The sequence below is a fragment of the Orcinus orca genome, chromosome 3 (genome assembly GCF_937001465.1).
Source record: "Orcinus orca chromosome 3, mOrcOrc1.1, whole genome shotgun sequence".
In the NCBI taxonomy this organism is placed as follows: domain Eukaryota; kingdom Metazoa; phylum Chordata; class Mammalia; order Artiodactyla; family Delphinidae; genus Orcinus; species Orcinus orca.
Window position 1 is genome coordinate 113,855,627 of NC_064561.1, and position 17,114 is coordinate 113,872,740.

General features: G+C 37.6%; 1 long non-coding RNA gene across 1 annotated transcript; it reads left to right on the top strand.

The window, feature by feature from the left end:
- The first annotated feature begins 2,860 nt into the window (after window positions 1-2,860).
- Window positions 2,861-7,333, top strand: LOC125964091 (uncharacterized). The gene is made up of 3 exons (XR_007476727.1): window positions 2,861-2,970; window positions 4,540-4,778; window positions 7,270-7,333. It is a non-coding gene; the product is annotated as an uncharacterized LOC125964091 (long non-coding RNA).
- The last annotated feature ends 9,781 nt before the right edge of the window (window positions 7,334-17,114 follow it).

Here is a 17,114-nt window from a genome sequence, read left to right on the forward strand (position 1 = left end):
TTGTCTTTTGATCTTGAATGTGTCCCTTTTTCATAATCTTCCATCTGATCAATTTGGAGGAAGTTGAGAAGAAAGGCACTGGATTCCAGCAAACCTCATTTTCTGAGTACATCTAATTTAGAGTCTCTATAACATGGGCACATGGGAACAGGTATTCTGTATTTTCACATTGCTTTTTAGTCATTTATCCCCATCAGGAATGGATAGACCCACATTTTCCAACTAAGCTCTCCAAAAGCACATAAATAGCAAGCTGTTCCTTGAATCTTTACAAAACAATATCAATAACAGCAAAGGAAAGAAGAAAACTACTCTAGCTTTAAAAAAAAATGTTTTAGAGTTTTCACTCTAGTTGATGCCAAAGATAAAGGTTAAAAAGAGAAATTTAAATACACACATACATGTACACAAGCAAGCATTTGTTTACTACCTTCTTCTCCACCCACCATTTCCCACAGTGGGGAGGGAGGGGGAAGATCATAAAACCACAGATTCCAATAATGTCTGGTGCTTGCAGCAGCTATTACAGTGGAACTGCCCTCATTTCTGTTAAAACTTTGTGTTGTTGTGATGTTTGTTTTTATGTTCACCACAGAATATATTTGGATACTTGAACATATTCGTGTTGTTATTGAGGTTGTTTTGGGGGATGAGTGATATAATGTCACTTAATTGCTAGATTTTAAATATAGGGTTGGAGTTGTCTATCAACTTCAAATCAGTAGATATCACTAAGATTTCAATCAGTTGGTGCTAATGGTTATGATAAATAAGGAGGAATGGTTAAGGACTTCTGAGAGGCCAGGTAGGAAATTATAGCAACATTTCACTTCACAGCATGTTGAAGGATTGAAGCATGAAAACTGCCTTACAACATGAGACTTCCTTCTAAAATAATTCACTTTGTCACAGGTGAATTCTGATATTATAGAAATAAAACTTCAATTCTCCAAACTTCTTTCTCCCTCCCTTTTTTCTTTCTTTTTCCCTTTACTACCTTCTTCCTTTTTCCCTTTCTTACTAACTTGTATTAGTACCCACCTATCTTAGGTTGATAGGATCACTATTTAATAGAGTATTAGTAAATTAATAGAGAATCTTTACCAATACTTTTAAAATAACAGTTCAGATGTTTCTAGAATTTTAAAAGAAATTAAATAGATGATGAAACATGCCTTCTCTTCTTTTTAAAGAGATGTTTAATCTGAAATCTAGAAGCATTTGCCATCTTCCCAAAAATGTGATGAAAACTCTTATTACTAATTTCCAGTGGAATCTCAGTATGCTTTAATGTAGGAACTGCATTTGGATGACTATATTCTAAACATTTAAAGTGTTTTAACCACTGATTTTTGACTTGGAGAAGTGAAATCATTATGTTCTTAGATCAATAAAAGACATTTTATATCATTTAAATTATTAGAATTAGTTGCTGTTAAAGCAATCAGCATTATTTACTTTCAGGCAGCTTAGCATCATGGAAAGGTACTGCATTCTCAGTTCCCTTAGGCAACAAGAAGACAATCAAAGGCATAATTCTAAATTGACTTACACAGTGCAAGAAATTTACTGATCTAAAAATTTACTAAGAGGGAGACCAGCACATCTGCCCCTATAGGAAATGATTTTTGCATAGTAAGTGTTGATCTGCATAACCATATGATCATCGCAAGTGCTGATTACCAAATCTGAATCATCATTACTTAGCAAACTTCTATAAATACACATGGCACCATGTAATATATTCAGCTGTGCTAAATTAATGACAAAGTCCTTACCCGAAGGAGCTTGGGGGTCTAAAAACAAAGATTGACACAAAAGACAAAAATGTAGAACACACACTGAGCAGGGGAAAATTTTCAGTGAAATAAATTCAGTGAAGGATTTTTATGGTTTGTGGTAAAGGAAGAATAAAGAATTGATACAAAGTTTGCCTTTTGGATTGCTCTCACTACAAACTAAGTGCTGGCCTGTGAAAGAACTTCAACATTTTAATTTCTTTACTTAGGAATTTCAAACATGTATTTCTAACTGCATTTTTTTATATCTTCACATGAGTATATTTTAATTCCATAAAATCAACATATCCAAAACTGAACTCATTATCTCTTCTTTGCTGTTTTCTCATTCCTTAAATCAGCTCCTGCCTTGGTTAAAGGCACTGTCTTCTTGCAATGATTACCCAAGAAATTTCAGAGATAACTTCTCACCATTCTCCTCCCTCACCTACCACCAAATTCAACTGATTACCAAATTGATACTATGTTCTCCATTTGCTCTTTCTTAGTCCTAATTCAGGTCTTCATATTTTATTTTAGGTGATTATTGTGATCTTCGATCATTCTCCTTCCTAGTCTACTCCTTAAGTCACTCTTCTAGAGCAAATCTTAGCCACTCTTGGTCCAACCCTTGAGGGCTCTCACTGTAAAGCCAGCATTGCTTCCAATAGCATTTCTGGCTCTTTACCACCCAACCCTCACCTCTCTTTCCATTCTTGTTTCCTACTAATACGTGCTTACCACCCTCTAAAACTGTAACCTCATTTAGCGTCTTTGCATTCATTTATGATACTCTGTCATTTTATACAGTTGTATATCTTTTTTCTACCTTTTCAAACATTTCAGACCTAGGAAAAAATGCTCTTCTCTTATGAAACTTTCTCCAGTAGCTCAGGTTGAATAAATATTGTTCTCCTACATAAATGTACCTATATGAAATGGCAGAATTTTTGTCTAGTAGATATTGGTTGGCTGCCTCTCGAACAATAATATTCCCCTTACACCGACAAGAGCACCCAGATTTGTCCTTCCTCATTTGTTTGGCATGATAATGTCTGACATTGTTTTATCTGTTTTCTTCCATGAGGGGATCAAGCCTGTGGTCAGAGCCAAACTCGAGTAAGGAGACATGAGAGATTCACTTTGATGATACATTCAGAATTCTTTATCAAGCTGCTTCTAAAACTATTATGTGAGTTAATTGATTTCCTTTTTGCTTAAGCCAATGTGTCAGATTTGGGTTTTTTGACACACACACCCCAAAAATCCTATTTCTATCTGTTTGGATTTTCTAATAACTCTTTACTTATAAATATTTTCTCCAGGGTAAATTATAAATTCTATGAAGACATGGAATGGTTTATATTTCCTGTGTCTCCTATCATGCGTATCCTGGCATATTGGGTTATCAGTAATTTAAGCAGAGACCACACGGTCATCTGTCAAGAATGCTTCCAGAAAAAAATACTTCAGCGATAGGAGATTGGACTACATGACCTGAGATGCCCCTTCTACCCCTCAGCATTTTTTATGACTCTGTTAATTTTAAAAGCTCCCAAAGTATTCCATGCTGCAAAGTTGACTGAGACGGTTAACAGAGTAAAAAAATAAAAAGTAAAGAAAAAAGAAAAGAAAAACAAGATATTTTAGTTTCCTAGAGCAGTCATAACAAAGTACCACAAACTGGGTGGGTTAAAACAATAGAAATTTATTAACTCCCAATTCTGGAGGATAAAAGTCCATAATCAAGATGTCAGCAGGACCATGCTCCCTCTGAAGTATCCAGGGAAGAATCTGTTCCATGCCTTTTTTTTTTTTTTTTTTTTTGCGGTACGCAGGCCTCTCACTGTTGTGGCCTCTCCTGCCGCGGAGCACAGGTTCCAGATGTGCAGGCTCAGCGGCCATGGCTCACGGGCCCAGCCGCTCCGCGGCATGTGGGATCTTCCCGGACCGGGGCACGAACCCGTGTCCCCTGCATCGGCAGGCAGACTCTCAACCACTGCGCCACCGGGGAAGCCCCCATGTCTTTCTTTTAGTTTCCAGTGTTTGGCTAACAATCTTGGCGTTCCTTGGCTTGCAGATGCATAATTCCACATGACTCCTCATATGGTACTCTCCCTGTGTCTTCACATGGCTGTCTTCTTATAAGGACACCAGTCATCTTGTAGTAGGAGCCTACCCTACTCCAATATGACCTCATTTTAACTTAACTATTTACATCTACATCAACCAAATTTCCAAATAAGGTAGTGGAGGTTAGGACTTAAGCATATTTTATTTGGGGGGGGACACAATTCAACCCATAACAAATGCCAGCAGCTAGTGCTTTCTAGGAGGAAGTTTTATAGGGTTCTTTGCTCCACAGAGAGGAATAGGATAATTAAGACTCCGAGGGAGAAATCTAAATGATTTAAGGGAAGCAAAGAAAGAACTGACACCCAGTGACCAAAACCATTTTTTAAACAGATACATTTTCCTCCATGATTGGCACTTACATGTGAAAGACAACATGATCCCAGTGCATACTATTTAGCTCTGTCAGGCAAAAAGCGATTCATGTTAACAGCACGACCTTACTGGTGAGGAGGTGCTTTTATTCATTTTTGCTCATGAATAAATTAGCTCTTTAAAAAATTCATAGGAGAAAAATACTGTGTGAAGTTGTCTTCACTTTTATGGAGGTTATCTGTTTATCGAGATGAGGGCATTATGTAATTTTAATGAATGAAATGTAACAATATATTCTTTGATTTCATAACAGATTAAAATTGACTCTGAACATAATATAGATCTTCCCTGTTGAAAGGCAAACCCCAAGCCTTTTTCATCTTCACGGAGGTGTTGTCACAGAAGAAATCCACTTGGAATCAGGCATATCTTGGTTCAGATCCCACCTCCACCAGTATAATTGTCATGTGACCTTGGGCAAGATCCTCAACTTCTCCATACTTCAGTTTCCTAAGCTATAACCTCAAAAGATTGTCGTGATGATTGAATTAAGTAAGTGCATGCAGGACACTTACTGTCTAGCACATAGCATTTAGTAAAAGGTGGTCATTGTCATTATCCTCATTATTAGAATAGGCTAGAAGAATTTCTATTCAAAAATATTTGTGGCAGAAACAAGAGAAAAAAACCTAAAATATAATATTAGAGAAATTATCAGTTTTGTGTCCTTCTTCTTGCAATTACTTATATAATCATGTGAGGGACTGGAGTTCAGTTTTCTTCTGGGAAAAAAAAAAGCATTCATCTTTCTAGACTATGAAAAGAAGGACTTCTTCAAGGGACTGTTTTTTTTTTATATCTCTGTTCCTGCCACCCAATGTTAAATGTAGACTTCGTTTCCAAGCTTACTTCAAAGTGGATAGGCACCAGATAATTCAGAGAGAAACACCATGCTTTTGCACCATAGTAACCTGGATTGACTCTCTACACAGATCCAAGCAGCTGGGTAATGACTAGTCTGTCATGCAGCCAATATTCTCTCCTCATCTTCCTCCTACATCCCTGGCCACTTCTTTTTCACCGAAGGCTTCTTATCATCTGTCTGTCATATGTGGTGGCCCTCAAAAATTTTTAGCCTCTTTTCTTCTTCTGCTCAACATTTTCAGTGCATGACCTATCCTCTCTGATGGAGTCTTATATCACCCAGGTAGTGATAACAACCAAACCTCTGAGTGAGCCACTTGCCTCCTAGATTTTTCTACCTAGTTATGGAAATCAGTAGAAAGTGAACTTAAGAGATTTATCTATATTGCTCACACTATATCCACAATGCCAATCATAAAGGAGGGGTTCAGTAAAGACTGTTTAAATAAATAAAATGAAAGAATATTCCACATATACCACTGACCATTTTTTCTCCAACCCTGCTCCCTAGTCTTAGTTGTTAATGGCACAAGGTTTACAAGGTTCCTAATCTGGAAAATTGGGAACATATTTAGTTCTTTCCCTCCTTCACTTTCCACATCCAGTCAATCACTAATTCTGTCAATTTTATCTCTTTAAAACTTGTCAAATTGGTCCACTTTATATTTTCATCCAGGTTACCATAATCTTTTGTCTTCATTGCTCTATCAGCCCCTATCTGGTCTTCCCACCATACCCATTTTTGAATGGTACCCCCTGCGTGAACTGGTGTGAAATCCAAATTCCTCTTCATTGTGTGCACATCCTCTTGAGAACTTTCCCAGCTTCATCTTATAACACTCACTGCTTCCCACTCTTTTTCTAGTCGTGATAAATGGCCTCCTATGCTGTTCTTACTCGGACCTTCCCTACACTAACATACTTAGCCCTTGTCTCAGAAGGCGCCTCTTGCCAACTCCTTGTTTGACTTTTCCTTGGCCCTTGATTTGAGTTTAGATATCACCTCTTCTGGGAAGCTTATCCTGATTTCCCTCAGCCAAGACAAGTGTAGATGCTGTCACCTTCTCCAGAGCCCAGAGCACACAGTTCTGATGTCATTTAGCATTTAGCATCCTGTATTACCATTGCTTTTCTCTCCAGGAGATGCTATAGGCATACTGTATGCTGGGACTGTGTTTTATTCATTGATACATTCCCAGCACCTAGGACAATATTTGGCAAATAATCAACACTTAATAAATATTTGTTGAATAAGTGTTATGTAGACACAGTGCAAAGTAGCCTTTGGCCAAAGCAGTGATTATAGTATTAGCAAATCTGTGTGTGTTTGTTTTTTCCCTTCAGGATGGTTCACTTTGATTTATCTTGAACTGTTATGCAAGCTAACTAGGTAGGGTAACTAAAAATGACTGTGCTTGACACTGACTGTAAAAATACCACTGTGCAGACTGTGTTTTTAAAAACCAATGTTGAAGCTCAAATCATTTATAGTGGTATCCATATTAGATGCTCTCTACCTACATTCATTAAGTGTTGAAAGAATATTTTTGCATCTTTCCTACAGATTTCTCCTCCAGCTGCTACCATAATAGCTTTCCTTACTTGGTCTGCACTGTTGCTAAGTGCAAACACATCAGAATGTGGTACAGAATCCACCTGATTCCAGGAGTAAGCAGTAGTTCTATGAATCATCCATTGACTCATTCACTGTAAGCAGCAATTAGTCTAACCTGGCATTTGTAGGTATATGTGGAGGTTGGTTTGACCCACAGAGCTCTGCCCACACTTCCTACACTTAAGAAAGTTTCAAATTTGGAGGAATTACAGTTAAATAGTACATGCCTCATCATTGTCTCTTCTTCATACACGTATGGAATGGATTTTAAATTCGTGATACGTCTTTACATGTGAGGTTAATTACATCAGCTATGATCAAACTGTCATCTCAGTTTCATTGTTATTCTCTTAGTCCAAGATCCTGTTAAAATATCACAGTAGACCAAATCCCAAGTATGTATGTATGATGTATTGCATTTTAAGAATTCTTGCGCTTAAAGAGTTGTTATTGATCTTTATAAATGTTCCATTATAACGTTTTACATATTTCTTTCACCATCAGCTTTAACAACAGAGTTGTCGTTTAAAGTAATCCTGGAAGAGCGGCATGACTAACGATACTGATAGGACCAGAGATGAGAGAGCCTGGTGTTAACAGACTGAATTGTGTTCTCCCCAAATTCATATGTTGAAGCCCTAACCCAAAATTTGACTGTATTTAGAGATAGGGTCTTTAAAAAAGTGATAAAGGTTAAACGAGATCTTAAGGTTGGGTCCCTAATTAAACATGACCAGAGAAAAATGCCATGTGAAGACACAGCTAACTAGCAGCCATCTGCAAGCCAAGGAAAAGAGGCCTCAGAGGAAATGAAACTAGCTATTACCTTGATCTTGGACTTCCAGCCTCCAGAACTGTGAGAAAATAAATTTCTGTTGTTTAAGTCTCTTAGTCTGTAGTAATTGGTTATGGCAGCCCAGGCAAACCCAAGATTTAAAATCTACCTGGATCTGAGTCCTGGCCTTTATACTTACAGCTGCATGCTGTGGGGGACATGTCTAGTTCCTGAATTTCACTGCTTTATTTGTGAAAAGAGAATAACTAGAAATGCCACGTTTATGAGGTCATTGTGAGATAAGTCACAAATTAGGGTGATGGTGCTTTGTGCCTTTTAAAAGTGTTACAAAATTATTTTTAGTTATCTTTATCATATTGATATTCACCGAAAAGGAATCTGTATTATTTTTTCTTTATTGGGTATCACCAAATTTTTATTTTTTGGGGGGACAATGGTCAGACTAGAGAAAAGAACCTGTGTGTTGCAGTCTCACAGAACTTCCAGCTTTACCAGCTACTACCCATGTTTAATAGGGAGTTACTTAACTTCTCAGAGTCTCAATTTCTTTCTTTGTAAAATGGGTCTGAAAACAACTAGAGCACATGGGATTATAGGACTAAATCATAACATGTAGCCCCTGACACATGGCTGCATCTAATAAAATCTATGTTGGTAGCATGGGTGTCTCTCACCTATCCAATTCCCCTTTTGTCCAGCATGTAGGAAACTCTATCCAGACATTCTTGTGTTGCATTCGTTTATTTCTTGGAGAAAATTAACAACAGCAACACAACAGCTAAGAATTAGTGAGAACTCACCATGTTCTAGGCACCATAATAAATGCTTCAACTGGATTAATTTAGTTAATCTTCACAACTCCCCCATTATTATACTCACTGTACACTTAAGAAAACTAAAGCCTGGAGTAGGGTTGCAAGATTGAGGGTGGCCAAGTATGGCATGGGATATACTGACACTAAAACACATTCATTGATTATTTGAAATTCACGTTTAATTAGACATACTTTATTTTATCTGGCAATGCAGCCCAGAAAGGCTAAGTAACTTGCCTAAATTAACCCAGGAGCCAGGATTCAAACTCTTGCATATGACTCACACAACCCAAAATCTTCTCCTCTATGGATTACTGATTACCTGTGATATTAAGGAGACACCGTTTGCTTAGGAGAAAAAAAATTAAGCTGGGAATTACCCTAGCTGATAATTGAAATATCTTCATAGTTTGGGCTGGTTGTAAACAAGGGGCAAAGGCTTCAGGAAAGCTTTGGGCTCTGAACTGAGAACTTAAGGTCCTAATTAGTTGGGCAATCTGCTTTGACATCGAGAGCAGAACAAAGTTTAAAAGCAAAGTTTCTTTTTGCAGAGTTGTTAAAAATATCTCTTTTTCCTCTTGTATTGGAAAACATTTCCTTGTTTCCTTGAGCTAGAAATAATGCTACGCTAAAATAGCTGTAAGCAAGTTAGAAAATGGCTATTAAGCGTGGTTCTTTGTAGAAGATGGCACTCCGTGATCACTTTGCCAGTGAGTTGTAGTGAATTGAAGCTGGAGCTCTGCCCATATGTTGACACATCATTAAATATCTAATCTGGTTCCTTCAGTCCTTACAGTGAAACAGGAGACCTTGTGCTGCACAATAACCTATGGATCTGTTAATTACACCAGTTATGAGGTGTGCATATCATTTACACCTCTCTGTTCCCCTTCCAGGCAGCAAAGAATGTAGCCAAAAAGTAGGCAGAAAATCTGGAAAAAGGCATTTTGTAGGAGGAAAATATTGGATTTAATTAATTTATACAATTTATTTTTCATCACAGTTATTTATTTATTTATTTTAGAAGACTGGGGGAGGATTGACAAATATAATCACCTGCTTGCTGAACATATTCATATTTAAATAAATGAAAGAGAACAAGGGAAGAGCTAAATAAAGCTTAAAATAAAATATAAATTAAAACAATATGTGGTTGGGATGTCTGAGCTAAAAGTGGGATTGAAAACCATCAGTAATTGACTCTTTGGATGATAGAGGATCATAGGTTTAAAAAACACTTAAAGAAATGTTTAACTTTTAACTTCAGAGGTGAAAGTACTGATATCAAGTAACTTAATTTTAAATATGCTTAGAACTGTTGAGATGAGCCCCAACTTTATAGATTGTGTTTCTAAAGTTTTTTTTTTCCTTTAGATTTTGGAAGTTGTTTTATTATAGAACCTAGAAATTATGGTGACTTCTCCAGGTTAGCCCACAAAAGCCTCCTTGATTCTTAATATACATGAACTGATATACTGACCCAATTAAACAATTTTCTTCGTTCAGAGCTCAGATTTCAACAGGGCCATCCATAACCGTCTTGCCTTCATCGTGTCTGTTCTCTTGAAGAGCAGCTTGTGTAATTTAGCGGTCGCCTTTAGAATAAAATCCAAACTGCTCTCACTCACTTAGGACTCACAATCTGCACTCAACCCTTCTGCACTCTCCAGCCTCATCGTATTTCCTTCGCTTCTGACCAGACTTACTGGTTTTCTCAAATTAGCATAAGATTTTACCTGCCTCAAGGCATTTGCACCTGTTTCCCTCTCTATTTTTGTTTCTTTGCTGTTAACATGGCTGGTTCCTTGTTTCTGAGGCCTTTCCTCATTGTTCTGTATGGAGATGCACTCCCATTATTCTTCATACTGCAACTGGATTGTTCCCCTCAGAACACTTATCCACATATCACTTATCCACTTAGCTCTTAGCCCAATTTACCATCTCCTCCGATTAGACTAGAAACTTGTGTAGGCAGGCTCCAGATCTGCATTACCTCTGGACTCCCCGGACTGAACACCATCTGTGCCATGTAGTGGGTGCTAAATAGATATTTGTTCAAGGATGATTGAATTTGTGTGTGCTCCCTGCTAAACTAACTAATAGCAGCTGAAGCGGGACTCTGAATTCCTTTGGGCACAAGCCGGGGAATCATCCTGAGAAACTTGTGCTAGTGTTTGGAGGCGGTTCCAAACACTGGAGGGCTTCAGGCTGTCTTCGAGATAGGGGACAGCATTTCTGAATGGGTCTTCACATGTGCCCAGATGCTCATATAATTAATTAAAATGGAAGTGGCTGAGACAGTTTTCTCTGTGGAAAATGTGTTGGAGGGAGTGTTTATATTTGGAGAGATGATTAGGAGCCCTGGCTAGGAATGGTGGCATTTTAACTAGGTGGATGGCAGTGGAGATTGAGAAAAGTTAACAAATTCCAGAGTTGTTTAAAAGTTTAAATCAGGAGTTCTCAAGCTTCAGCATGATTTACAGATTGCTGGACCCTAAAGTCAGTTTCTGATTTAGGAGGTCTAGAGTGAAGCCTGAGAATTTACAGTTCTAACAAGTTTCCAGGTGATATTTATGTTCCTGGCCAGGGGACTTCATTTTAAGAACCACTATTTTAAATTCATGGGATTTATAATAAATTGAATATTGGAAATGAAGGAAGAAATAGTAAAAAGAATATTTCTAGATTTCTGGATTAAACCATGTTCTTTTCTCCTCCTACACACCTATCCTTCTACACACACACACACACACACACACACACACACTCCTTGTTCCCAATTACACATGGCAAACACCCTCAGCAGCTCTTTGTCCTTTTTCTGATATCAAAGTAACCTCAATCTCAAAAACAACAACTATTCCATTTTTTTGAGCATCTGGGGAAGCTTACGGTGAGATCTTACGTGGAAAACCCGTTTTTCTCATCAGTTCTTATTTGTCTTTGGTTCTAGGGACATTTGAATCCAGGATCTCAAACGCCATGAGCTTACCCCCATCTCTTTTTGTCTCTGTCTCTCTCTAGATACGTATCTCTGTTTCTGTCTGTCCATGTCTCTCTCCAAATTCACATGAAGGAGAATAAGACCCCTAGAGCTTTGAGCTGACATTTCTACTGCATCAAGACCAAAGAGGAAAGAAGAAAGAGAATTTCCCTTCTTCCCTAAAAATAAATACTAAGGAAGGCTTGTGATTGGTTAGGCTTGAGTCATGGAACTGTTCCTGCACCAATCACTGTAACTGGGAATGTGGGCAATGCCAGTTAACCCAGATGGTGTCATGTTTCCAACGCTGTGGGCAGAGGAAGGGTAGTCTTGCAAGCCTTTCCAGAAATCCAAGTTTAGATGGTGGAGACATAGTTCTCCTGAGAAAGAGGATTACTGTTACCAGAAGGGAGAAATTAATTCAGAAAAAATAAAGCAGGTGTCCATCTTCAACTTGTAAGCTTTTATTTCTCATAGCACCCTGCAGTAAGTAATAGTACTCACTACAGTCTGCAGTTTTATATGTATTTTGGAGTTGATTTAATACATGAATTCTATACTAGGTTCTGGGAGGATAGGACATCTTCTTTGTTCTCATTTGTGTGCCCAGGGCCTGGCAAGGTGACTAACACCTACTAGGTTCTTGATATGTCTAATGAATGAATTAATAAAATCCTCACTAATACTTTTCTTCTAGCTGAGTTCCGTCTCCTGCTGTAGTATCTCTTCTCTCCACCCAGTTTTGTGGCATCTTTTATTTACCCATGTTTATTAAAGGTTATCGTGTGAGGATTAACTAAGGGTCTCTAGGACTTCAGAATATTTAAGGCAGAGGTCAACAGAGTTTTTTCTGCAAGGCTCAGATGTTAAATATTTTAGGTTTTACAGACCATATGGGCTTAGGCACAACTACTCAACAACTCTGTAGCATGAAGACAACCATAGACAATGTGTAAATTAATGGGTATGACTGTGTTCCAGTGATACCTGTTTATTAAGACAGGTGGTGTGTCAGATTTTGCCTGAGGCCTATTGTCTGCTGACCCCTGATCAGCAGCAAAGCTTTCTGCTTACCTCCTGGGACAGCTCTGAGTTCACCAGTGTATACTCAGCTTCGGCATTTAATGTCATAAATCTCATTCTAGTGATATCATTATTTTGTTCTTTTCATAATCCTTAAAAGATAGGTTTCTGATCCTTTCATTAAGTTTAGTAAAATGGAAAGTGATGTGATGTGAGTAAGAATGTTATACCTGAAGTGAAAAAGAACTAAGCATGATTGAATGTTTTTGAGTGACCAGTAAATGAAGAAAGAAAAGTATCCCTGGGGCTTCCCTGGTGGCGCAGTGGTTGAGAATCTGCCTGCCGAGGCAGGGGACGCAGGTTTGTGCCCCGGTCCGGGAAGATCCCACATGCCGTGGAGCGGCTGGGCCCGTGAGCCATGGCCGCTGAGCCTGCGCGTCCGGAGCCTGTGCTCCTCAATGGGAGAGGCCACAACAGTGAAGGGCCCGCGTGCCGCAAAAAAAAAAAAAAAAAAGTATCCCTATAGTCTAGAGTTATATTTTCACTATATAATCACATTGACATAAAATAAGAATCGATTAGCATATCTTCTAAAGAGTGCACAAAATTGAGACATAAAGTTCGCCATGACTCATTTTATATAGAAAATCAAGTTTAAAATTTTTGCCCTTCCAGCCCTGTTATAATTGCTTTGAAGAGTGCTTAGATACCTTAAGGTGGAGTTTGAATTTGATTGAGGAAAGGGAAAGAAAAATAGGAGTAAGACTTAGAAAGAAGGAGAAAGAATGAATTAAACTTGTCTTTTAGGCATTATGTGCTAATACACCATTGGAATATTTCAAATGCTAGTGATGCTAGCAGTGATATAGTTTCTGAGGGGACTCATGCTCTAAGACTGATGGTCAATTTTATTATGGAAATCTGAATCACATGATGATATGGGAAGTTTCCAGCTATGCATATTTCACACCCTAGGGATGTTCTTCCCAGCCCAGTGGAGAAAAAGAGATGCCTGTGGTACATGCTCATGGCTGTGGAAAGCTTCTAATCATAGGTATGAGAATAGATGGATGTATGAGTAAATACCTGAACTGTCAAAGTGTCTCTTTACTAACTTCAGTGGGAACTTATGAATAAGGATGACACACTGGCATTACAAATAGTCCAGAGAGAAAGAACATCCTCAAATTATTCTTAGTTGGTTTTTTTTTCAATTCAATGGCTTATTTAGCCACTAGAGTCATTGCTTCATCCAAATTTGAGGAAAAGAAACGAAAGCAAATTGCTTAAAATTTAATTTTTCTTTGCATTAGGCCTTTTAAAGTCTTTAGATTTACCAAATTTTAGGAAGTAGAAGGGGCATTACAGTCCAGTCCCTTGGCCCTCACTTTGAAGACAGGAATCTCTTTATTCCTGACAAACGATGTCTACCTTCTGCGTGAAAAATGCCAGGCAAAGAACCCATCCTATATCTATCCCCATTTGGGACTTTCTCACTGTGAGAAATTTCCCTTTTGTTTTTATCCTAAATCTACTTGACGATAGGATCCACCTATTGTTTTTAACCACTCTCAACTCTCAAGCAATATTTAGTGTCTGTGTCTCTTCCACATGAGAGCTCGTAAATTAATTGAAGAGAGATACATATACTTTCTGTGCTTCTGGGTAAAATGGTTCCATTTTACCTCCCTGTTCTTCATATTAGGAGATTTGCAGTCCTCTCTCCCACCAAGCTCTTTACACAATATGTGTTTCCCATTCATCAAGGTTCTGTTTAAAGTGAGAGCCTCAAATCTGGGGAAAATACTTCTGTTAGAGTCTGATCTGTGAGAAACATAATGAATGATTTTCTCTGACCAGACGTTCTTTTTATAAAGAACTATCTGGCTCACTAAAATGCCATATTTTTGGAGGATGGAGGTCTATATGATATCATTGTTTCTAATACAACTTTAAAAATTACTTAATTATGTGTAAGTCAGTTGCATAGGATTAAATGAATCAAATCCTCCAGTTCTCATCATTACACGTGTGTATTGTCCTTCTGTCTGTATGCGTTTTTAATGTGTGTGTGGTATTGTGTATGTATTCCCCTCCTCCTTTTTTTCGTACTCAGTACTGTTTTTTAAGACATCTATGTGGGTAGGTGGATATTTAGTTTGTTGCTTCTAACTACTGCCTAGAACTTTGGGTTGTGCATTTATCCAAATTAACATGCCTGCTCTCCCGGTGATGGATATGCTGACTGTCTCTAAGACTCTGATACAGCAAGTAATACTGTGATGAACTTCCCCAATGCTGTGTAAGAATTTGCTGGACCAGAGGGTGTAAATATACTAAGCTGGAATAAATAATGCCAGATTGCTCCTCAGAATGACTACAATATTCTACCTTCATCTACATGAGGGTCTCTACAACCCCATAGTCTCACCAACATTTGGTATTTTCCAAGTTTCTAATTTTTGCCAGTTTAAAGACATATCTTCCTGATACATATTGCTATTTTAATTTTCAATTTCTAGTTACTAATGAATTTGAGCATCTTCCTATGTTTGTTGGTGTTTTTTAAATTTCCTCTTCTGCCAACTGCTTTTTCATTTCCTTTGTATTTATTTTTCCATTGACATTCCTGTTTTTTTTCTTGTTAGCTTGAAGGACTTCTTAAAATATTTTGAATAATGATTGTTTTTAAACATTGCAAATATCTTCCCTCAATATATCACACATTTCGTACTTTTGTCCATTTATAATTATTTGGCTTATAATTTGTTTTTAAAATTTTGTTTAAAATTTCTTTATCCATATCATTCACAATATTTTCCTACATTTTTCCTGTTAACTTGATAGATTTTTAATCCATTAAGGTCCAACTTTGTATGTGTTGTGATCCAATTTTATTTTGTTTCAAAAAATGAGCCACTATCCCCCACCCAAGTTAAGAACAAAACATCCTTTCCATGTTAGGTTAAATCATTGATTTACTCCCCAGATATGCATTTATTTATCTCTGAGTACTCTGTTTTGATTCATTGGTCCATTTGTCTGTTCTTGTGCTAATGCATGACTTCTATTACAATGACCTTGTAGTTTTTCTTCATATTTGGTTGGAAAAGTCTCCCCTTATTTTATTTTTTTATATTTGTCTGAGACATTTGTAATATTTATTTTCTATATAAATTTTAAGTATGTTTATCAAAACATCTAGCTGAAAATAGGAATGGGGTTACATTAAATGTATACATTAATGAGAGAATTGACGTTTTTATACAATTAAATTTACTATTCAAGAAAATAAAATTCGTCTCCACTTATTCAGACCATATTTATATCTTTGTTTTAAAGTTCTTTCAAATAATAATTAAATACTAGTTTTAATCTAATTTCTAGGTATATGTATTCAAAGCTATACTTTTTAATGTTTTTTTTTCTTTTGGTTGTGTTTCACACATTTTGACATGTACTCTTTTTATTATCATTTAATTATAAATAACACTGTACCTCATGCCTGAATAAAGCTTTTTACTGTAAGCAGATCACAGCCTTCCTGCAGTTAGGAACACGAGACAGCACTTCAGCACTATACATGGGGGCCATCTTAAACAGTGAAATCACCAACAAAAAGCACAAAAGTACAAAAACTTTGGCACTAAATACACCGCCAAAGGGACAGTTGTTTGCAATATGGGAGCTGGAACAGGAAGGCAGAGTATTGCCATACTGGCCTCAGCCGATCAGGAAACTCACGTTTTTCACCACTTGACACATGACCACAAATGACTGTGAGCATGCCGCAAGTACTGATTTGGAGGATTACAAATAAATTTTAGCAAGTAGGGAAATTTGCAAATATGAAATCCATGAACAAATAGTGAGGATGGATCGTTAGTACAAATTGTCCATAGAAATATATACATTTCTCTCTCTCTCTCTCTCTCTCTCTCTCTCTGTCTTCCCATGCCCCTGAAATTATGATTCTCTCTTACACCTGTAATTTCCCCAAGTTATTTTTTTTGTTGTAGGGGTGTTGAGGTTTGGGCAGGAGAAGCCAACAGACCATGTTAGTTGAATTGACTAGTACATAAATTAAGTCAGTAAGTAAAGTCATCAAGACAGATTACCCTGTTTAGTTGTGGAGGTCTCTAGGTTAAGGGCTTGACAGCAGTGATTGAGGTAGGAAAGTATAATACAGGGAAGGTAGTCCTGGAACTAGCCAGCAGATTACTGACCAAAGATCATCAGGTTAGCAACCAAGATGAGGAGGCAGTCATTACAGGGAAGAAAGAGAAGGGGAGAAGCTGAATATCTAGGTACATTCTATGAACAGAAATCAGAACCACATAGAAGGAGGAATCCTAAATTACCCCCATCATATCAAACATCAACTGGGATTGCTCTGAGGGTGTGGATAGGGGAGAGGTGCATTTGGTCAGTGCTTACTTCCAGGCCACGGAAATAATTGTGCCTGTGGCTTTCCTTACTGTTGTACTTCTTCAGTGACTCACAGGGCGTGGTGGTGGTGGTATTATTTATGAATTGTTTTTACCTAGTGTTGATGACAGTGCTTCCTCCTCTAACCCAATCTAATTCAGTCTAAATTCTCCCAAGGTCACATAGTCTGAATTATTAGGTTCTCCTAAGAGGGCTGAGACCTATGTCAGAGAATCCTAGTGCCTGATCTGGGATCAAATAATCTCTCCAAAGTGTACTTCTTGTTTACCAAAATGCTTTTACC